At 43.9% G+C, this 24,574-nt stretch overlaps 1 protein-coding gene across 1 annotated transcript in view; it reads right to left on the minus strand.

The window, feature by feature from the left end:
- The window catches only part of LOC146830404 (alanine aminotransferase 2-like), a 250,388-nt gene that overhangs the window by 168,368 nt on the left and 57,446 nt on the right, over nucleotides 1-24,574 (minus strand). The gene's annotated exons all lie outside the window — the stretch shown is intronic.

Below are 24,574 nucleotides of genomic sequence, written 5' to 3' on the forward strand. Positions count from 1 at the left end.
CATTGGGTTGTGAATATAGATACTTCCACTGCTATACTTAGCTAATTAATTCTAATCTAAATAACATAGCATAAGGGGCATAGCCCTATGATTATTTTGAAACCTACGGTACATTTATCAATATCTGCTTCAATCTTACTTCACAGATAAGCAAACACTGATAATTAATATCTGCTTCAATCTTATTTAACCCTTTCCATGCGTCGAACGCGCGGGAGCCGTCCTACGCATAAGATCTCGTGTGTGTCGGATGGCTCCCACGCGTCCGACGCCATTACATAAGAAATCCCTCTGGTGCAGGCACCAGAGGTGTTTCTTTCACTCCGCCACAGCCTCGGAAGCTGGTGAAGAGCTTCCCCAGCTCCCGAGGCCCCCCCACCCCGTTTCTGTGAAATGACGATCAGCGTGCATGTCGCGCTGACGTCATTTCACAGAAACCGAAACTGAAATGAGCCTATAGGCTCATTTCAGTTTCACTTTCTACGTGCTCAGGGGGCTATCTCAGTCCCCTGAGCACGTAGAAAGAAGGGGGATGTATCATTGGAAAGGGGAGAATCTCCCCTTTCCAATGGTACCCCTCCCCAGTGAATCCCTGCTTGGGGATCACCCTCAAACTTTGAAGAAAACATCACGTTTTCTCAAATTTCAGTGTGGGTAAGTTCTGGAATCTATGTGGACCCACAAATTTCCTACCACCCAGCATTCCCCCTGGTCTCCCAATGAAAATGGTACCTCATTTGCATGGGTGGATCAGGTACCCGCGACAGGCAAGGGCCCAAAACTTATTGAGGAGACATCAAAACGACCCATCACAAAACAACCTGGTTTTGCAAGGGGGGTCACCTGGATTTATTGCCCCGGGCTCAGCGGCCTGCTTGGGAAACCTACCAAACCCACACATTTCTGAAAACTAGACACCCGAGGGAGTCCAGTGAGGTATGGCTTGCGTGGGTCCCCCAACGTTTTCATACCCAGAATGCCCTGCACACCTCAAATTTATCTGAAAAAATCACTTTTCAGAAATTTCTCTGTGGGAAAGTTCTGGAATCTACGTGGATCCACAAATTTCCTACCACCCAGCGTTCCCTCAGGTCTCCCGATAAAAATTATGCCTCACTCGTGTGGTGGGTCAAGTACCCGCAACAGGCAAAGGCCCAAAACGTATTGAGGAGACATCAAAATGACCTATCACAAAACAACCTGGTATTGCAAGGGAAGTCACCTGGGTTTTTGGCCCCGGGCTCGGCGGCCATCTTGGTAAACTACCAAACTCACACTTTTCTGAAAACTAGACACCCGGGGTAGTCCAGCAAGGTATGGCTTGCGTGAATCTCCTGTTTTCCTACTCAGAATGCCCTGCAAACCTCAAATTTGACTGAAAAAAACACATTTTCCACATATTTTTGTCTGGAATCACCGTGCCGGCGCAAATGTACTACCCCACAGGGTTTCCCTCAGTCTCCCGAGTAAAATGATATCTCACTTCTGTGGGCGGGGCAGGGGCCTCTGACTAGGAGGAGCCCAAAACACAGGGAATAAGGGTATAGCACAGAGAATTCTAAGCGCTACATTTTTTAAAAATTAGTTTTTAGCCAATTCTGCTTTGGACACCCACAAAAGTGAGGTATCATTTTACTCGGGACACTAAGGAGAACACTGTGGGGTAGGACATTTGTGACGCCACGGTGATTCCACACAAAAATATTTGGAAAATGTGTTTTTTCAGCTAAATTTGAGGTTTGCAGGGGATTCTGGGTAGGGAAACATTGGGGTATCCACGCAAGCCATACCTCATTGGACTCCCCAGGGTGTCTAGTGTTCAGAAATGTGGGGCTTGGTAGGTTTTCCTAGATGCGGCGAGCCAGGGGCCAAAACCCCAGGTGCCCCTCCCAAAACCAGGCAGTTTGTTATAGGTAATTCTGAAGTCTCCACAGTATGATTTGGGCCATTTCCTGTTGCAGCCACTATGCCTACCCACACAAGTGAGGTACCATTTTTATTGGGAGACCTAAGGAAACACTGGGTGGTAGGAAATTTGAGTCTGCCCAGTGATCCTACAACTTTCCCACACAGAAATGTGAGGAAAAATAGATTTTTTCTACAAAAGTTTAGGTTTGCAGGGGATTTTGGGTAGTGAAATGTTGGGAGACCCAGGCAAGCCATACCTTGCCGGACTCCTCCAAGTGTCTAGTTTTCAGAAATGTGTGGGTTTGGTAGGTTTCCCTAGGTTGCTGCCGAGCCCGGGGCCAAAAACTCATGGGACCCCCTTGCAAAACCAGGTTGTTTTGTGATATGTAATTTGGATGTCGCCTCAATAGGTTTTGGGCCCTTGACTGTCGCGGGTACTTGACCGACACACACAAGTGAGGTACAATTTTTCTTGGAAGACTTTGGGGAATGCGGGGTGGGGGAAATTTTGTGGATCCACACAGATTCCAGAACTTTCCACCACAGAAATATGAGGAAAATGTGTTTTTTTGGACAAATTTTGAGGTTTGCAAGGGATTCTGGCTAATAGAACCTAGTGAGAGCCAGACAAGTCACCCCATCCTGTTTTCCCCTGGGTGTCTAGTTTTCAAAACTGTATAGGTTTGCTAGGTTTCCCCAGGTGCCGGCAGAGCTAGGGTTCAAAATCTACAGCTAGGAACTTTGCAAAAAAACGGTGTTTTCACTTTGACATTGTGGTGTGTCCACATTGCGTTTTGGGACGTTTCCTGTCGCGGGCGCTAGGCCTACCCACATAAGTGAGGTACCATTTTTCTCGGAGGACTTTGAGGAATGCGAGGTGGGTGGAAATTTGTTGATCCACGCAGATTCCAGAACTTTCCACCACAGAAATGTGAGGAAAATGTATTTTTTTGGGACACATTTTTAGGTTTGCAAGGGATTCTGGGTAACAGAAACTGGTGAGAGCCAGCCAAGTCACTACATTCTGGATTTCCCTGGGTGTCTAGTTTTCAAAAATGTATAGGTTTGCTAGGTTTCCCTAGGTGCCGGCAAAGCTAGAGTTCAAAACCTACAGCTAGGCACTTTGCAAAAAAACGGTGTTTTCACTTTGACATTGTGGTGTGTCCATGTTGCGATTTTGGCCGTTTCCTAGACGTATGCACTAGGCCTACCCACACAAGTGGGGTACCATTTTTCTCGGAAGACTTTAGGGAACGCGGGGTGGTTGGAATTTTGTGGATCCGTGCAGATTCCAGAACTTTCCACCACCGAAATATGAGGAAAATGTGTTTTTTTAAACAAAGTTTTAGGTTTGCAAAGGATTTTGGGTAACAGAACCTGGTGAAGGCCAGTCAAGTCACCCCATCCAGGATTACCCGGGGTGTCTGGTTTTTAAAAATGTATAGGTTTGCTAGGTTTCCCTAGGTACAGGCAGTGTTAGGGTTCAAAATCTAGAGCTAGGCACTTTGCAAAAAAAGGGTCCGTTTTCACTGTGAAAATGTTGCATGTCACAGTTGCGTTTTGGGCCATTTCCTGCTGCGGGCCCTAGGCCTTCCCACACAAGTGAGGTACCATTTTTCGCAGAAGACTTTGGGGGACGCGGGGTGGGTGAAATTTTGTGGATCCACGCAAATTCCGGAACTTTCCACCACAGAAATATGGGGAAAATGTGTTTTAAAAAAAAAAATGTTAGGTTTGCAAGGGATTCCGGGTAACAGACCCTGGTGGGAGGCAGTCAAGTCACCCCATCCTGGATTCCCCATGGTGTCTAGTTTTCAAAAATGTATAGGTTTGCTAGGTTTCCCAAGGTGCCCGCAGAGCTAGGGTTCAAAAACTACAGCTAGGCACTTTGCCAAAAAAGAGTCATTTTTCATTGCGAAATTGAGGTATGACCACGTTGCGTTTTGCGCCATTTCCTGTCGCGGGCACTAGGCCGACCCACACAAGTGAGGTACCATTTTTCTCGTAAGACTTTGGGAAACGCGGGGTGAGTGGAAATTTGTGGATCCATGCAGATTCCGGAACTTTCCTCCACAGAAATGTGGGGAAAATGTGTTTTTGTTGACAATTTTTTCGGTTTGCAAGGGATTCTGGGTAACAGACCCTGGTGGGAGGCAGTCAAGTCACCCCATCCTGGATTCCCCTGGGTGTCTACTTTAAAAAAAAATATATAGGTTTGCTAGGTTTCCCATGGGGGGGCCCGCAGAGCTAGGGTTCACAATCTACAGCTAGGCACTTTACAAAAAAAGGGTCAGTTTTCACTGTAAAAATAAAGTGTCTCCACGTTGCGTTTTGAGCCGTTTCCTGTCACGGGCACAAGGCCTACACACACAAGTGAGGTACCATTTTTATTGAGAGACATAGGGTAACGCAGAATTGTAGAGCAACCGTTATTACCTATTGACTTTTGATGCATTTCTGCCTTCCAAATGAAAGACAATGTGTAAAAAAGAAGTAATTTTGAAAAATGACCTATAATTCTCATGCTAGTATGGGTGCTCACAATTTCGAAATTGTGCAAATATCTACTGTTTCTAAACTCTATATTTTATTCCAATTTCAGAAATACATAAGTGTCTTTCATACCGATTTTCCCATGTATATATTTTCCCAAATTAATTGCTATATACCCGGTATAAAATAAAAAACCATTGCAAGACGCTGCTCAGTTATTGGCTCTGGATTCGTCAGGTTCATGGTGAACCTACAAGTCCTATACATCCCCACAACCAGAAAGGTTAAGCGGATCTAATGGTATATTGTTTGCAACCAGCTGTCATACTTAGAAGAAGTTACAGGTGAAAACGTTGACACAAATGGCAGTTTTTTTCAACTAATTTTCAATTTTTCCTATATTCAACATTTAGTTTCTATAAAGAAACCTTGAAGGATCTACACAAATGACCCCTTGCTGAATTCAGAATGTTGTCTCCTTTTTTAAATGTATAGCTTTCCAGGATCCATCATTGCTTTCATACCCATTTCTACCATTAACTGGAAAGAGGTTGAAAGCACAAAAAATAACAAAAGCAGGCTAGGTCCCAAAAAAATGCCAAAACTGTGTGAAAAAGTTTGGTTTTCTGACAAAAGTTTGCTTGTCCCAGAAAGCTGGGAAGATGGTGATTTCAGCACCACAACCCCATTTTTGATACGATTTGCAGGGGAAAAAACAGACGCTTTCATCTGTAGCCCTTTTTTCCAATTTTTCCAAAAGAAAACAAGAATTAGCTGTATTTTGGCTAATTTCTGGGTCCCCTTTGGGGGAATCTACAAACCCTGGGTACCTTTAGAATTCCCATGATGTTGGAAAAAAAGGACGCAAAGTTGGCATGGATACCTTATGTGGTCAAAATGTTACAGGGGCCTAAGCGCAAACTACCCCAAATAGCCCAAAAAAGGCTTAGCACTGGGGGGGGGGGGGGGGGGGGGGGGGGAATGCCTAGCAGCGAAGGGGTTAACAGATAAGCAACCACTGATCATCAGTATCTCCTTCAATCTTTCTTCACAGACAGTCATTCATTGATCATCTGCTTCAATCTTATTTCACAGATAATCACGCATTGATCAATTATTTGTATCTAGTAACGTTTCTTGCCCTACGTTTAAAGATTTTTTAGTGTCACCAATCATTTTTACAGATGTGAACATTCACCATCCTTGAAAAATTCAGCTTGTGTGGTACAATGTTTACCTCTTGCCATATAAAACATGTCTCAGGCCTGTAGCAGCTGTTTTATTTTTCAGTCTTTACTCTCTATGCGCTATGTTTTCATTTTTGACTGTGACTGGCACACGTTACACACACACATAGGGCTCGATTTCAGTGTCGTTCGGAATGCCTCCAGACAGGTACCAGAACATGCCTATGTTTCCGACCGAGTCGTCCCCCGTTCCGAACGACCAAGTGCGATGCGAAGACCTCTTCCGCATCGACCAAATCCTTTCTGAACCAGATCCTGTCCATCCGACTTGTTCGGAGCTGAATCGTGCCGCGCAATGGAGCCGGATTCCAAACAAGCGAGTACGCAGCACGATATAGACAGCTACTAACTGCTCTTTGTCCCGTTGCCTGTGGTCCCACCCATCGCCCAGTGACTGCTTTTAACTTCCCCCCGACTCCACACAGACACGCCACCACGGTAACTAACGGAGCCCGTTCATTTCTTTTCAGAGCGCCGCCAAGCACGACGCACGCTCTAGCTCCTCACAAGTACCTGAAACAGCAATAACTGGTAAGCTTGTGACGCCGCTCCCCCTCCATTTTTTGGTCTTCTTGGCCTCAAGTTTATAGGTAATTCGTCCTGTTCACTTCCTTCCTTGTTCAGATACGCACCACGGTAACCCGACTACTGTCGCTCTGACACCACAGCGCACCCGTGATGGACTTACCTTGGAATTTTCTACCCTCCCTTCCTTGTCACCAGGCAACCTTCCACCCTTTCTCCCACGTTCATCTATGTAGCAATTTACTTCTCTGTGTCCCACTACCAAATACTTTCCCTCCTTTTCCTCCTGTTCCTATAGAAATACCTAATGAATCGTGTAACCATAGTCCTGATGACCTCAAGCTAAAGAGGTCGAAACGCCGTCGCCTCTACAACGCCAATTGCGGCATTGAGAAGGGTCATTCACAAATAACGAAATTATGTTTGTAATTGTAAATATCTTTTTGGTTGACCCCCATTGTTCAATTGCCCTGCGCCGCCCCACTTTGTTTCCTGCACACTTGTGTCACTGCGCCGTTCACTCACCATGACACCCCCAGTGCACATATGGTTGTTATGGTTACTGTAATTTAGTTGTATTTTGTGCTTCTATCTACAAATAACAACCCTTCACCCTCTCCTTGGTCTCCCTTGTCCCTTTCCTGTGCAATATGATTAATTCTGATACGTAATTGTTCCCTTGTAATGTATAGCACTCTACTGCTTCCTAGCTAGGTTTCTGGTACATAAATGACATTAGTTTCTGTGAAATACCATGTGACAATAATATGCCATATATATAACTAGGAAAATACTGAGAAAAAACAATTATCAATTGTGATTGTATCTTAAAAAAAAATATTTATTTATGTTTAAGGTATTGTATTTTGCTATTTCTTTTAAATTAGTCTTTTGACAAAGACATATTTGAATATTTTTTATAAAATGTTACTTTTGTGTTTTTCAGCTTATAGGGTTAGATGAAAACCATGTGTTGGTGATGCTATCTTCTTTGCCTTCAAAGGTTGAGGGCGTAGTTGAGATAGCATCCATGGCAGGGTTGGGAAGGAGGGAATCTCCTGCTTGCATGGTCAGTGTTAATGGTAGGAATGTAAGGGGCATATTAGCAAGGGCCTTATCGCCGCTTTAGCGGCCCTTTTTGCCGATAAAGCGGCAATATTTTTATCGCCCGATTAGCAAGCCAGCGCTAACATGCGTTAGCGCCAGCTTTCTGGCGTTCTTTGCCGGTTTTCCTATCGCCTTGCATGCCAGCGATAATTATCGCTAATGACATGCAAGGTAGGCGTTCCTTACAAAAAGCACACGGATAAGATCGCTAAAACAACTTCGCTCTATTAGCAAAGCTGTCCCGCGATGTCAATAGTCGTGCTAGGCCCCCATCATTGCAATATTCTATCGACTATTTGAAACCTGACTTACCATTAATGCCTATGGGAGGTGGATTGCAAGTTTAAGTCCACACTCCCCTATTACCAAGCCTGACATTAGCGCTGTGAAATCATCGCAGGATTTCACGCACTAATGTTCATTATCGCAGTCTATCGCAGGATTTCACATCGCCTGTTAGCGGTGTGTTGGTAATACGCCGCTAACACAGCAATAGTTTCCCGCAATAGATTGGGATAAGAAAAGGCGCACTAACTGCGGTTAGCGATAATTATCACCTTCTCTTGCTAATATCTCCCTTAGATTCTTAGCTGATTCTGGTTCCCCATTCACGCTTATCAATGCGAAGGATTTTAAGGGGTTGGATAGCGTTCAATTGTATCAGTCTAATATCAGAATCTTGATGAGGATCTAGCTACCGGAACTGTGCATGTGGTGAAAGATGGTGCGAATTTGTTGGGGTAGAATGGACAAGGGTAGCTTGGAATCATTTTAGATCCTACCCATCCTGACATGGTTGTGTCCAGAAGGGCGGTAAGCAATTCTATTGGATGCGCCCGTCTACTTCGCCCAGTGACGGTGCTGTTTCTCATTTGACAGGCAATGAATGGATCCAGAATTATCCTGAGGTGTTCAATGAAAATGTTGTCATACAAAGTGGATTTCAACATCGCATTTTTCTCAAGGAGGGAGCTAAAGCTGTGGGGCACAGAGTGTGCAAGGTACGATTAAGTCTGCGAAAGGAAGTTTAGTGTGAGTTTGTTGTGCTCTGTGGTAGGAAGTAGACGCAGGTAGCCATATAAGTTCTTAAGTACCTTAATTCCAGTTGTACAGCAGGATGGTAAGTAGGTGCATCAGCTTGGTATGCTGGATAAACAAGTAGTAATGAAGTAGAATAGCCCAGTAGTCAGCCCTTGGTCCTATGCCACAGCAAACCCCACTAGGAGCAGCCTGCCTGCTGCTCAGCCCATCTGTAACTGTCATACCTCACTCAGACACACAACAGTGCACGCATCACAGCATTCTCAACATTCTACTCCAAACACACACTGTGGCTGAGCAGCAGGTGGACTGGTAAACTGCAAGGTATGAAAGTACTATGCAGGGCATAACACCTCCCCCTCCTTTTAAAATGAAAAACGAAAGTGACATTGGTACTAGGGAAAAGCAACAATGCAAAAAGAGGAAACTATACACAAGAGAAAGTACATTTGCAAAAAAAATTATTCAAAACTCAGGGATGCATAAAAGTGTTAAACATCACGAAAGAATCAGAAGGAATAAAAGGAAAGTAATAGATTGAGACAATGAGTAGAGTATAGCAAAGGGGAAACAAACCCCGCGTCACTAGACCCAAACTATAAAACATTCTGTTGCATTATGCACAGATTGCTAATATTCAAAAATAGCAAAATTACAATGTAAGGAATGGATCAAAACCAGGGATGTGCAATTAAGAGAACATCACGAGAGATAAAGAACCATTCAAAGTAGAGAGAACGGATAATATACAACAACAGAAAAATTGAGTATAGTAACCCATCCTCTCCCAAAAAACAAAATGAGAAAATGTCGTTGCATAAGGCAAAAGGTAAACACCCCGCCACTGTATTTAGGTTTAACTCCCATGTATGCACATCCTGTGTAGGAATGACCTTGTATAGCATAGATGGGACCCAACCAATGCACACACCCCGCAAATTCAATCCCTACTGAAAGGGAACAAATGAAAAAACAAGATTCCTAGCATAAGGAAACTTACCTACGTTGTGAAGATGGATATAAAAGCCAAACCTTCACTCCTCATGTGAGGTACAAAAACCTGGGATTAAGACCCTAAAGTCCACCTTTCTGTAAGGGTATGAGACTTTAACCATGTATATGGGACCATAAACCTAGAAAATACACCCTGTGTAGGGGAACCGTACCCATAACTCAAAACCAACCCAGTGAGAGGGTTACATGCTATGTTAAATGGAGGAAACCCCATAAACACACCCCGTGTAAGGTGTACCAATCAAAGAACAATGTGTGGGAATCGTACCCATGAACCCAACCCAACCCAGTGAAAGGGTTACAATACTGATCACTGTAAGTGGGAAACACACTCACAAACCCGCCTCAATGAGGAGGCCGCGTGTAACGCTTTATGAGAACCATAACCACAAACCCACCCCTGTGTAGGGGTTGCGTTCACGCTTTATGGGAAGGAACTAGAACCAAACCCATACCCATCCCTAATATAAGGGATAATGTAGTACAGCTGCCCACTAAAACAAGACTAAAAACGTCCCTTTCGTAAGGGAGAATAACATGTGGAAGCTGAAACACGTATGCTATGAACATAAAATTTCCATTAGATAGCATCAAAGTAAAAAACTTTGCATACATATTTAACTGACAGTAAATTGCTTCCAGGTGACAGCAAACAAGCTCTGTAAACAAGGAAAGCATAAATAAGCATTGCAAAAATGCACACCCACAGTTAAATGTACACAAGAAAATTAAAAATTGCCACACACATATTGCATAGTAAGACAATAAAAAAACGAAGCTTCCACCATCAGACTAGCTAACTCCAAGTACAGGAACAGAAAGGTGTGGATAAGCTTCACTCGGACTGAAAACATAAGAACAATGCAGTCAAAATCACACTTGGCACTAGGTGGCAGCGTAACACTGGGCAGTAAATACAAGCAAAATACCTGAAAACAAGATTACACCATTAAGAACAATCCTACGCTGCACTCGAGAAAATAAGAGCTCCGATAACCCTTCCAAGTTTGTTCTCCCCATTTCGATAAAGAGATTTCTTCATGTGGCAGTTTCTTGAAATCCTGGTGTGGAACGTGAAGAAGAAAAATAATATCCTGGAACCAGATGGTAATCACTTTGAAAATAAAACAACTTTCACTCACCGCTGGTGTAGAAAAAAAAACTGCCTCATCCTCATTCACTTTGAACACACATTCTCGTCAGGCTTCATGCTCCAAATAACTCTGTTGAAGACGAAGTTAGGTGACGCCGTGCTGGATGGTTGCAGGCGAGAATGTGCGTCCAACATTGCTGCTTGGTGAGGCAGAGACGGAGGAGAATTCTTATGCGTCACTGAACACTGGAAGTCAGAGAATCCACAAGAAGGTAAGGGCACACGCTGAGCATGGCGCACTTTGTTATTTTAAACACCAACAGGGTGGTTGAACTGCCAAAAGTGGAGGATACGGCTGGGGCCCAAAATATGAGTAAAAAAAATAAACTAACCCCAGAAGTCCACTAATACAACCGCAACAAGAATGGTTGAGTGACAAAAATACACCAAACAGGTACCACACCAGACTTGCTTCACTTGATGTGCAGGGCCATGTGTAAGAATCTCTGCGCCTGAACTAGACATGCACCACACCTTGATGAGAGGAAGCAGACAGAGACAATATGTAGACATTTTCTACGTTGTGCCCACATATGGAAATAATACCTTGCGCAGCCTGTAAAAACCTGTATCATACATTCTTCAGGCACCTCCAAAGTAACGCCAAAACCTGGCAGTAGACGGATTTGGAGCAGGTCAACTCTCCATGTAAATCTTGATGTGTGCTGCCCCCAAGTAACATGTAGTCAAGTTCAAAGTCATTTCCAATAAGTAGACTCTCCTTGCAGACGCAGGACTTGTGGGTGTACACACAACCACACGGTACAACACTCTGTTGTTAGGGCTGTCCGATGTACAGGACACTGGTGGGGCTGCGAAGAGTGCTGTGCCAATTTCTTTTGTTGCTTGTGACATCCTGTGTTGCGTTGGAAGCTCTTGAGTGTCTTCATATGTCGCCTTTAGTGTGCTAAAGGTTGCGTCATTTCTATGCTGTCTTGGCAAGTTAAACCTGTGGCTTCTTCTCATCATGTGGACTTGTGCAGATGTCGTCTTGTGGTTGTTGAGACAAGTAGGCATGTAGGAACGTCACCAACTGTCGCTCGTCGCCAAAATATGTTGTGCTCTGTGGTAGGAAGTAGACGCTGGTAGCCATATAAGTTCTTAAGTACCTTTATTCCAGTTGTACAGCAGGATGGTAAGTTGGTGCATCAGCTTGGTATGCTGGATAAACAAGTAGTAATGAAGTAGAATAGCCCAGTAGTCAGCCCTTGGTCCTATGCCACAGCAAACCCCACCAGGAGCAGCCTGCCTGCTGCTCAGCCCATCTGTAACTCATACCTCACTCAGACACACAACATTCCACGCATCACAGAATTCTCAACATTCTACTCCAAACACACACTGTGGCTGAGCAGAAGGTGGATTGGTAAACTGCAAGATATGAAAGTACTATGCAGGGCATAACAGAGTTGGAACGATTGTGTGCTATGGGTGTAATTGAGCCCACTGAGGGGTCCGAATGGTTGGCTCCCATTGTTTTGGCACGCAAAACCGACTAGTCCCTGAGGATGTATGTGGACTTGAGGGATCTCAAATCTAACATCTTGGTCCATCGCCAACCCCCACCAAACATCTATGAGATGTTGGCGACTTAAGAGGGTGCCAAGTTTTTCACTTCCTTAGACATTTCCTTTGCCTATCATCAGATCGATTTGTGTAAAGATTCATGGCATTTCACGTCATTTGTAACATCTGAAAGGGCCTATCGCTACAAACGGATTCTGTTTGATCTGGCATCAGCTTCTGCAGTGTTCCAGCGTTTGATGAGTAATTTATTCAAGAACACTGTGGGGGTCGTGTTTTTCCAGAATGACATCCTAATATATGGAAAAACAGACTTAGAACATGATAACAGGGTCAGGCAGGTGTTAGAAACTATAAAGTCAAGATGATTGACTCTGAGGAAGGATAAGTGCATGTTTTTTCAGGAGAGGGTGGATTTCCTTGGTCACCACATCTCTGGCAAGGGGGTGGAACCAAATTGACCTTTTGGTGTCATTGGGAGCCCACCGAAATATGCGTTAGGCCTTGTTGATTACATGTCAAAATGGCCGGAGGTGAGGTTTGTGGACATCGTTAACACTTTGACTATTATTACATTTTTTCAAGACGTGTTTCTTAGAGAGGGGTGTCCTGAGGAACTCGTGACCGACGATGGTATACAATTGGCGTCCAGAGAAATGCAGGACTTCCTCAGGTAAATAGGTGTCAAACACATTCTCACCTCCATTTATCACCCTCGCAGCAATGGCCTTGTGGAGCGCTTGAACCGTGTAATCAAGGAACACTTGCAGCTGGCTTTATTCAATGGGCTACAGTGGAGGGAATCCATAACCGACATGTTGTGAGCTGTAAGGACTACCCTGCATATAAGAACTGGCTTGGCCCCATTTACGCTGCTCAGGGCAAGGGTTGCGGGCTCCGAGTTGAATAAGGATTGGATGTCCAGAAAAGGGGTTGATCAGGAGAAATTAAGGAATGTGGTGGACGTTAGAGCTGCAGTACAAGCAAAGTACAGTACTCGGCCCGACAATACTAGAGCTCTTCCTGTTGGTGTCGACAATTGGGTAAGGGTCAAGAGGCCGGGTTTTGTCTGCAATGGGGTGTGATATTTTTGGGCACCAATGAGAGTGAGAGAGGTGAAAAATTGCATGTTGGTGTTGGAGAATGGTAAAACGTGGAACACTTGTGCTGTTTCTGTGGTGCCTGAATCCAAGGCAAGTTATGTGAATGAAAAAATGGGAGTTCACCCGGATTGCACTCGTGGGAGGAGGGTTACTTCCAGGGTGAGGGTTGCTCCTTCTAGGTTTTAAGATTACGTCATGCAGCAGACCCTGTGTCTCTTTCTTCCATCTGGGGGTCTTTATCGCACATGCATCCTCTGTGTTATTATTCTCTCATTGTTGGGGTACCACGGGCAGCATGTTTCTTGCGGCCGCTGCAGGTAAGAGTGGTGGGGCCGGTTGGGGAGGATTTCGAGAGACGACCACAAGGGGAAATTAATTATTTATTTAATTTTCTCTTGTGGTCATTTCTCAAAATACCCCCTGACCGGCCCTACTGCTCTTACCTGCAGCGGCCTCGGCTGGTTTCTTGTGTAGTAGTCTTATAAGTTTTGCCAATATTTATTTGCTATTTCCGTTTCTGAATCTGTATTTATGATTTTCCTTATTTACTTATTTCTGCTGTGTTGCGAAGGAAGTGTTGGGATCTGGAATTTTGTAGCGGGGGAGCTCGAGGGTGCTACTGCTCGGAAAATGGAATGCAGGGAAATCGGCGGTTGCTGAGGGGGCTGGAGGGCATTGGACTGAATAAAGTTAATGACAACCTACTGAGTTGTACTTTTTTTCAATATTGCTTTCTCTTTTCGAAATAAAAAAACATTTTTAAAAGCTCCAACCTGCCTATTAAATACATAATTCAGATTTGTATATCTTTCTTTCTTGGTCAATTATTTAAATGTAATCATCTGTGTATTTGTTTGCAGCATTCTCATTTCTGTTTGTTGCTGCATATTTATTTTTGTTTATGCTTAAGAATTGTAGAGCGCATGGCTGCCCCAGAAGGGGCTTCCAAGTGCTAAAATCCATCCCTATGGATCCAGTGCACAATGGGCAAGTCAAAAGATGGAATTAAAACAGCCACAGTTAAGAGTAGTATCCTGTAATTGGCTTCTTCTGGGCAATGTTGAAGATGAAGCTGGAGGCTGTCCCAGAGTTTGGGGGCCAGCTATGTGAAGGAGCCACTCCCATATCTTACTTTCCAAAATCTAGTAACAGTAACCAGCTGTAGATTTGATGATACAAAAGACCCGGAGGGGGTATATGAATGCACCAGATACTGAAGATGGAGTGAGTCTATGCTCGCAAAAGCCTGGCATGTACAACAGAGAGTCTACTAACAATCCCTTGAATACATATACATTACACAATCTTTAGTGACCCAATATTATGACATTCACACATTCAAATTAAAAAGCAATTGACATTTTATTTTATATGAAACAAGTGTTGCATCATATTTAAAAACAGAATTTGTGATAGTCCCTATTGCGCGCTAATCTACACAATGGATTTTGTCAAAAAGAATATAACAAATTGACAGTATACAGAAGAAATCATGAGACAGGACTTCAATTCTTACACAATCGTAAAAACAGTCAAACATCAAAATAAAACTGCCCCGTTATGAACCCGCATAACAGAGAAAACACAACATAAAAACACACTACACTTTGTCATATGTTACACATCCAATTGAACAACTTTGAGAATTGACCACTGATGAAACATTAAACTATTTATCTCAACAAGTCGATATCCGTTTCTTTGGATTGTGTTTGTCCTGTGCGTCGACGCGTTTCGATGGGCTTTTTTATATGCCGCTATCTTTGTCAAGACCATTTCATAATCAATATCTGAATTATCCCCGCATTGACGATATAGCCTGCACGCCACAGGACAAGGGGTCCAATAAACAGAGAGGACGTTTTAGCCACTTCGGTCCTCGCTAAGCTTTTCCCTCGAGTCCGGCGCCACAGATTTAAACCAAAAGGATAGTATGCGGGCAAAATAACAGTACCAAGCGAAAGATTATGAAATAGCGATAAAAGTAGTTGGGAAGACTGAACCCCACGAAAAGAAGCAGTGCCTACCATTTGACAACAGGCCGTATTAAAGAAAAAACCAAGAGTTAATCATTGAACATTGAGTGAGAGAAAACCCCCATCAATGGTCTTGACAAAGATAGCGGCATATAAGAAAGCCCATCGAAACGCATCGACGCATAGGACAAACACAATCCAAAGAAACGGATATCCACTTGTTGAGATAAATAGTTTAATGTTTCATAAGTGGTCAATTCTCAAAGTTGTTCAATTGGATGTGTAACATATGACAAAGTGTAGTGTCTTTTTATGTTGTGTTTTCTCTGTTATGCGGGTTCATAACGGGGCAGTTTTATTTTGATGTTTGACTGTTTTTACGATTGTGTAAGAATTGAAGTCCTGTCTCATGATTTCTTCTGTATACTGTCAATTTGTTATATTCTTTTTGACAAAATCCATTGTGTAGATTAGCGCGCAATAGGGACTATCACAAATTCTGTTTTTAAATATGATGCAACACTTGTTTCATATAAAATAAAATGTCAATTGCTTTTTAATTTGAATGTGTGAATGTCATGATATTGGGTCACTAAAGATTGTGTAATGTATATGTATTCAAGGGATTGTTAGTAGACACTTGGAAAAGTACCCTATTCCCTTGAGCATTACAAGGGGTCACTCTCTATTTCCCCATATGTACAACAGCGAGCCATAACTTGAGCTCTCTTAGCGAATGGCAACCAATGCAAGCCTCTAAGTTGAATAGAGATGGAGTGATGCCTTGGCTGCTGCATTCTGTAGTTTGAAAATGCCTGAGAAGGGTCTGGGAGATGCCCAAATATAGTACATTTACATAGTCTAGGCGAGAGGTGAACATAGTCTGTATGATGGTTTTATTGGAAGGCAGGAGAAGAAAAGTTGGACCTTTCCTTAGACATCTCAGAAGTTCAAAGCAACAAGCAGTGAGAGACTTGATTTGATTGTTCATCAATCAATCAATCAATCAGGTAATTGTAAGCGCGCTACTCACCCGTGAGGGTCACAAGGTGCTGAGGGGCGGAGTCTGCATATCTGTTTAGCCGAAGAGCCAGGTCTTGAGGGTCATGGTAAGAGGTTCATGGTAAGAGTCACATCCAATCACATTCCTAGATTTTTCACAAAAGGTTTTGGGACTTGGAAGGGACCCAGGGAGTCTGACTAGCAACTTGTAATCCACAGGTTCATATTATTCCCTAACCCCATGACTTTAGTTTTTCCACCATTCAATTTCAGGCACTTCACGCCCACCCATTCGGCGACTGAAGTTGGGCAGTTGCGCAGTCGGGATGGATTAGTCGCCAACTCTTGTGATACAAAGATGACAAATTGTGTCTCATCATCATCGGTCATTGGGCCCAAGTCAACTGAATGAATGATCTCTGCCAGCGGGTAAAGATATACATTGAAATGTGTAGGGTTCACTGAAGAGCCCCAGGAAGCACCACGTGTTTTGAAGTAACAATTGCTAGGACAGGGTCACTGGGTTCCAGTAGCGATTCATTGGGGACAGAAAAATCAAAATGGTAAGAACTACCGGTCTCCATCAACTGCTGACCTCTTCAAGCCCTTCATTTTCTCAATCTTGTTAACTTTAGATGAGTTGGCAGTCTACTAGGGAACCTATGAAGTGTGAAGTGTTTCTTTTTCTGTGAATCAGGTTTAACTGGATCATGTGAAAAGCAGCTAGATATTTGCCAATCAATCTGCAAGTTGCAGAGGAGGGAAGCAATTTTCTCATGTTTTCCACATTGGGAAACTATTGCATTGATTGTACTAGGCTATTCCTTCCTTTTTATCATCATATTATTATTAATTACATTTATAGAGCGCAAAGTGTCACCATGCTGTTATCCTGGCGCTGATAGCATAAGAGATAGGCACACCTGCTGATGCACCTTCAAACAAAGCACTGTCCTGGACAGTTACTTCGGAAAGGGCCAGGTCTTTAAGGCCTTTGTAAGCTTCAGCAGATCTGTAACTGATGTAAGAGAAGAGGGTAGCTTGTTCCATAGCTTGGCAGCCTAAACTGTGAAAGCACAACCCCCCTGTTGATGCTTGTGGAATCTATTCACACCAACCAGATTTGCTGACTTGGAATGGAAGGGTCTCCCCGGGGTATAGGCTTTAGTCCTTCATTGCAGCCACACCGGGCCTTTGCCATGTATAGTCCTAAGCACAATGCACATGGCTTTCAACGCAACCCTCTGCCTGGTTGGCAGCCAGCGCAATTCTTCCAGAGCACTAGATGCTGAGGATCTGTGAGGTCTATTTAGAGCAAGTTTAGCAGCTGCCACTTGAACTCTGAGTAGTCTGTTAATCAAATACTCCGGAGCTCCCAGTAATGGAGCATAAGACTGTGTACAATAATCGATTTGGCTTGGGCAGATAGTACGGGGAGCACTTTCCTGGGACCCTGGAGTAGTGCCAAGCAAGTGCCAGCCAATCTGGCTAATCTGGTTAGAGTGATTTTATGATTGACAGTGTCAATGGCCGCCAACAAGTCAAGCATGATCAGGACTGTTGTCTGACCATTATTATATATATATATATATATATATATATATTTTTTTTTTTATTGAATTTAAATGTGTCACATTTAGGGTAACATCAGTATATATTCCATTACAGAAAAACAATTATAAATCGACATTTACTGTGCACAGCGTTTCAGTCCAACATTACAGTCCTTCGGTCGCCCTTTTTGACATTTCCATTTCTAACGTTGGTGAAATACATAATTCTCATCTATATGCATTCCAGGCACCCCATTTTTTGTCCCAATTTTAGGACAGCCCCTGGATTTGTAGACATCTTTTTTAGCAATCATACATTTGTCCATTTCTGCCACCCATCCTATTGTCAGTGGTCGATCTGGGGAAATGGCAACTACAACGCGGCCGTTTCCATGCATAACTTAACCACGCATGCATTACAACGCATGCGTGGTTACAACGAATAGCCTTTACCACGCATACCTTTACTACGGGATACGTAGTAAAGGCATGTGTGTTAAAGGCTAAAAATAAAAAAGGGGGCTGGGGGGTCTGAGGTTCTGGACTTTTTTAAGAGTCCAGAGGTGTCAGGGAAACAACACCCGAAGACCCCTGAGTTCCTCCTGTCCTGGTGCACAAATAAACAGAGACACGGGCTTCTCGATGGTGGCGTCAAAGACCAAGGTTTATTTACTGCAGGGACACAGAAATCATAGGAACCACACAGAGGCAGAATCTACGAGACTGTTCAAATTGCATTAAGTGGGTTACTCTTTAAATACACGCAAAATCCCAAACAAACAGTAAATTTGACATCAAACAATAATTAGTCGTAGGTTTTCGGTATTCGATCAGGTCCTCTCGACAGTTTTCCATTCTTTGCCCGATCCTCCCCATCATAAAAATCGTAACCTCCCCATTGTAAAAGCCCAGAAGGAAAGGAGCAGAGCCAGGTGCAAAGGATTGAAACGTAGGATAAGAGGTGTTTATGGATCATAAACGGGCATGGCTACCGTCTTCGGCCTTTCAGTCAGGACAACGGACACGAGAACCAGTATGGCAGGGCTGGCCTCAGGCAGGGGAGGCAGCTTGATTCTGCCTAGTCATGTAGTGTCAGCCTTTCTCGGGGCTCGGCTTACGTGTCCTTAACAAGGTGACTCTGCCGGGGTCATCGCCCGTTCATTGACTATGTGAGGGCAAGAAACAAGATGGATGCCGTAACTAAAATGGATGCCACGACTTTACAACAGAATGCCCTATTTCTCAGTGAATTCATGCTAGTTGCGTAGCGAAAACACTGTCATGCATGTAATGGATCATTTGCGGTTCATTGGTACCAAAATCGTGTCAGTACTACGATACCGAATTCACGGGTTCAGATCGCTACAGAACCTCAGACCGTCCTTTTGCCCTTACATAGGCAATAACTCACTCTATGTCAGAATCCATTTCTATGTTCATCAGGTCACTGATATGTTGTTGGAGCATTACTCTATCCCGTGGCGTATCTCTAAAAACAAGTGGTCTTCTTACGCATGTTGAAATGCAGACGTTACATAAGGCAGGACCACACTGAACAATGAGACAGCACGAAAATAAAAATACCAACGCAACACCAGTGACTATCAGAACCTTCCATCCCCACGCAGACAACAGGCTCCAGAACCATCCCATTAATGACCAGTCACCTTCCTCTACATGAATAGAGTCAGAGATCTTATGTAACTTAGAGATGGCCTTGTATACTGTTGGCTCATTATCTGGAATAAAAACGCAGCAACTTGATTGGATCATCTTACATACTCCACCTCGATCTGCAAGTAACACATCAAGAACCATACGGTTCTGTAACGTCATGAGGCGATCCGCTTGAAGCTCAGCTGTCAGGTTACTAAGGGCACCCGCAGTTTCGGTGATAGTGGATTCAACTACCCGTGTTAGTTGACGTAAGTTTCTACTGTTGGCCATAGGCCCCCAGAACGGAAGGAAACCTTTGAAGAAGTCTCCTGCTTCTTGGCCAGTAGTATCTTCTTTACTGAAAACACCTCTCACAGCTCTAGTTTTGTGATAATCCGGTGTAGCAGTGTATGTCGGAGGTAGCAGTTGAGCGATATAACATGAGCCTGAGAAGTCAGCAGGCAGCCATGTGTATGCTCTGTCTTGGCAAACAAAATAAGTACCCTTAGCAGCTAAGAATGCAGGGGAAGACTGTGACGGGAAAACATATGTTTCGATACAGTCACTCTTCCCTAGTCGAGCTTTCGGATTCCTCCCATTTCCTTGCAAACAGACCTGACCTTGGTGGGGTACGACCCAGATCGGTGTTGAGCTTTTACGTTTGTTCTCACCCAGAGTAATGCCATATTCCGTAACATTCCAACCCATGTAAACTCGCAATTCATCCTTGGGAATGAACGGAGTATTATTGACATCTCTAACCATGTCAGTAATTCCTTTTACCAAGGCTCTATTAGCAGAGTTATACCGAGTGGAACGCGGAGGTCGTGGAGGATAGGTTTCTAGGGCATAAGCGAACATGGTCTGAAATGCCCAGAATGATCCATTATAACTAAAAGGCAGAACCAAATAAGGGATGCCCTTGTCCATGGTATGTGGTATCAAGCCACACACCCAGCAGTTTGTTGTGTTAACTACTAGTTGATGCTGGTGCAAGAGCTGAATGAAAGTGTTATTTATAAACTCAGAGCGTCGAGCTTGCTCGTGGGCAGGAAAAGGGTGGAAAGAATGAAGAGAAACGACAGTCGGAGAAACAGGAACATGGGGAGATACTGTAGATGTAACAGGTGTAAAGATCAACTGAATACCAAAAATAATTCCGCCTACCAAAGTTATCAAAACAATTAGAAGTGTCAGAGTACATTGCATTAGAAAACATTTGCTATACAATATGTCATATAGCTTTGTCTTGTGCACATTTATGACATTAACCCGTCGCAGTTCAGGAAGCTCCATCTTCTACAACCGTTCGCAACGGATGGTTTGTACCTGTTAAAAACTTGCCTCTGTTTACCCTGGGAGTTCCCAAGATAGACAGAAGAAACCGACCTTATGTCTGATTCCCTGCAAATTAAAACAAGGCACACGTTACGACCCTACGGTAACCCAGATGGCAAGGTGAGAGAAACAATAAAAAAAACAAAAAGATAAAAATTTTGAGCAAACTTCCTGACTGAATGGAATGCAGTAAGATCAAAACAGTTTTCAAACAGAAAGGTAATTATGCAATGTCATTTGTTCATAACATGAGAACGTAGATTATATCTGTACTTTCCGGGTCTTGTCTGATCTTGAAATAGCTGGTCTATAGGTGCGGGAATGTTCGACTCCACAGGTGGCAAATGTTCACTTTGTACAATACTCGGTCCAAGATTCAAAGGAGCGGTTCCTGCTGAGGTGTCAAAGTTCTGTGTTTCAGTTCGTGGGTGGTCCGTTATGTACTCTGCATCACTGAAAGGGATGTGCCTAGGAACAGGTTCTGTCTCGGATACACCAAATCCCTGTCTAACCCAATTGTCATAGGGGAGTGGGAGAGGGACACACTTCGTATGGCTAGCGTGTACCCAGTTTTTCCTTCCAGCTAGGCGTACTGCAGTTCTTGTTGTGAGGAGTACCTGGAACGGACCCACGAATCTTGGCTGGAGGTTCCGAATACGGTCAAAATTCCGAACCACAACTTGGTCGCCGGGTTTCAACGTGTGGCCTGGACTCTCAGGCAGTGTAGGCAAGGATTCGAATACCTGTTGATGAATCAGGCTTAATTTAGCAGTCAGATCATAAAGATAATCAATCAACATTGGGTATTCAATCTGTTTGAATTCCTTTGGCCTAGGGACTCCCCAGACATTAGCAGGACGACCGAACACAATCTCATATGGGCTAAGCCCTACTCGAGAGTGTACAGTCGCTCTGGTGGACAGTAGAGCTAAAGGCAGTGCGTCTGGCCAGGAAAGACCAGTGGAAGCTTGAATTTTAGCAAGTTTCAGCTTCAAGGTACCATTGTACCCTTCAACCAAACCTGCTGACTGTGGGTGATTCGCACTGTGAAACTTCTGTACAATCCCCAGACCTGCACACACACTCTTCATAACTTTCCCTACAAACTCACTTCCGTTGTCTGACCAAACAATCCGTGGCATACCATACCTAGGGAAGTACTCTTTGAGGAGGATTTTGGCAGTGGACATAGCAGTGTTATCCTTTAATGGGTATGCCTCAACCCATCTTGAAAAGGCACAGACTACCACCAGGACATACTTAAGATTGTTACACCTGTCCATGTGGATATAATCCAACTGAATCACTTCAAAGGGACAAGAAGGGGGAGCAAAATGACCGAATGGGGTTGGGGTTCCCTTACCAGGATTATGCATCAGGCATATCATGCAGTTTTTCACCACTCTTTCCGCACACTTAGTAATTCCATCGTTCTTCCATACTGGAGCTAACATTTTACAGATCCCTTTCGAACTGATGTGCGCCGCTCCATGCGCCATCGTGACTACTGCGAGCACATACGCATCAGGTAACATCCAACGCCGCTGCTCAGACAAATCAACCCAACATCCACTTGAATCCATTTTACCCGTTTTCTCCTTCCATTCATTCTTCTCATTTTCAGTTGCTTCATTCTGGATTGCCTTCACACTTTCAATCGTATTCTCACACATCCCTGATTCAGCAATCCATCTTGCAGACGTTGCAACATACATTCGGCTCGTCATGTTCTTGGCCGTCTCTTTGGCGACCTCATCAGCAAACGCATTCCCACGGCCAACATCATCCGTAATCTTCCGATGTGCACTGCATTTCACAATCGCAACTTCATTCGGTAGGGTCAGAGATTCCAATAGATCACTGACTAACTGTCCATGTTGGATTTTAGTCCCATGGGATGTGAGAAAACCTCTTTCTCTCCAGAGACGTCCAAAGTTATGTGATACGCCGAAGGCGTATTGGCTGTCAGTAAACACATTCACTCTCTTTCCCTCAGCTAAAACACACGCTCTTGTTAGTGCAATTAATTCTGCAGCTTGGGAAGAATTCTGACTTACTCTTGCAGTCTCAACAATCGTACTCAAAGTCGTAACTGCATACGCGGCCGTCACATCACCATTCTGTAACTTAAAACAAGACCCATCGACATATAAAGTGCCGTCTGGATCTGGCAACGGAGTGTCTTTTAAATCAATCCGACCTTTTGTCTCTTCCTCAGTTCTGAAACAACAATCATGAGGCTCTGAATCACTCGACACCTGAGTAGTCGGCAACAGCGTTGCTGGATTCAATATGTTGCATCGCTTGATCTGAATGTGACTTGCCAAAAGCGTCAGCTCGTAGCCTGATAGTCTAGCACTGGTGAGGTGCTGAGTTTTCGTTCGATTCATGAGTGTATCCACAGCATGTGGAGCCATGACTACTAACATGTTGTTCATGACTAGTCCAGCAGACTGTCTAATAGACACTGCAGCTGCTGCTGTAGCTCTCAAACAACTCGGCAATGCTCTGGCTACCGGATCTAATGTGGATGAGAAATATGCACAAGGCCGCTGTTTGTCACCAAACTGTTGCGTTAAAACACTCAACGCACAACCTTCTCTTTCATGGACATATAAAGTAAACGGCTTACTGTAGTCAGGAGTACCCAACACAGGAGCTGAACACAGCGCATCACGTAAGTCGGAGAAGCTCTGTTGGCATTCATCAGACCATGGCAAAGGACTCGGAACACCTTTTCCAGTCAGGGCTACCAATGGTTTTGCCATGAGAGAAAAATGTGGGATCCATTGCCTGCAGTATGACGTAATACCCAAGAACGCACGCACTTCTCTCTGTGTGCTTGGTACAGTCATCTGCGAAATTGCTTTGATTCTCTCTGGGGTCAACCTTCTTCCCTCCTTTGACAAAAGATGACCTAAGTAGGTCACTTCTTGGCAACAATATTGCAGTTTAGAAGGTGACACCTTGTGATGTAAGTCTGACAAATGACGTAATAAAGAAATTGTAGCTGTTTTGCAAGTTTCCTTGTCATCAGCAGCCAGTAAAAGATCGTCTACGTATTAGATCAGAGCAACACCATGAGGAAGTACAAGGGCATCTAATTGACTCTTCAATGCTTGGCTGTAAATTGAAGGGCTCTCACAATAACCTTGTGGAGCGCGCTTGAATCTGAAACTGCGACCTCCTAAGGAGAAACCAAAAATGTCTCTACTTTCCTCGGCTATCGGAATGCTGAAAAAGGCATTTTTCAAGTCGATTACTGTAAACCATGAAGCTGAGGCAGGAATCAACGTCAATAATGCAGTGATATCTGGTACCACAGGAAACTGCGGAATCACTATTTTGTTAACCTCTCTGAGGTCAATCACAAATCTGTAGATTGGAGGTTTGGAAGGGTCAGTACGTTTCAAAATCGGCAGAACAGGACTATTGCAGACATTTCCTCTAGTTTCCTCAATCACATCTTTCTGTATTAAGTCTTTTACAATCAGCAAGAGTGCACGTTCACCTTCATTCGAAATCCGCTACTGTGGAATTCGTGGGAATTTAACATTAGCTTTCAGACTTACTACATAAGGCGGAATTTCCAAGAGGCCTACATCGTTAGGACCAGTTGCCCAAAGAGTATCAGGGAGAGAACGCAGCTCCGGTGGGAGCTTATCCATCGACATATACATTGAAGAGATGACTCTTTTGCCTAATGTGAGCTGTACTCCCGAAGGAGAACAGTACAATGTCGCATGTAGGCGTTTCAACAGATCTAAACCAAGCAGATTCTCATTACAACCGGTTGTTAGAATAAGGGGTGCTTCTAGTTCGCATGGCCCAACAGATATTGATAAAGGACTAGAAACAGGATTGTGAACAGGGGCGCCTGAGAAACCTACTGAAGTGTTCGTTAAGCCAGACAAAGGTGCGCCAGGGAGTTTCG

This window comes from Triturus cristatus, chromosome 5_1, assembly GCF_964204655.1.
Source record: "Triturus cristatus chromosome 5_1, aTriCri1.1, whole genome shotgun sequence".
NCBI classification, from domain to species: Eukaryota; Metazoa; Chordata; class Amphibia; order Caudata; family Salamandridae; genus Triturus; species Triturus cristatus.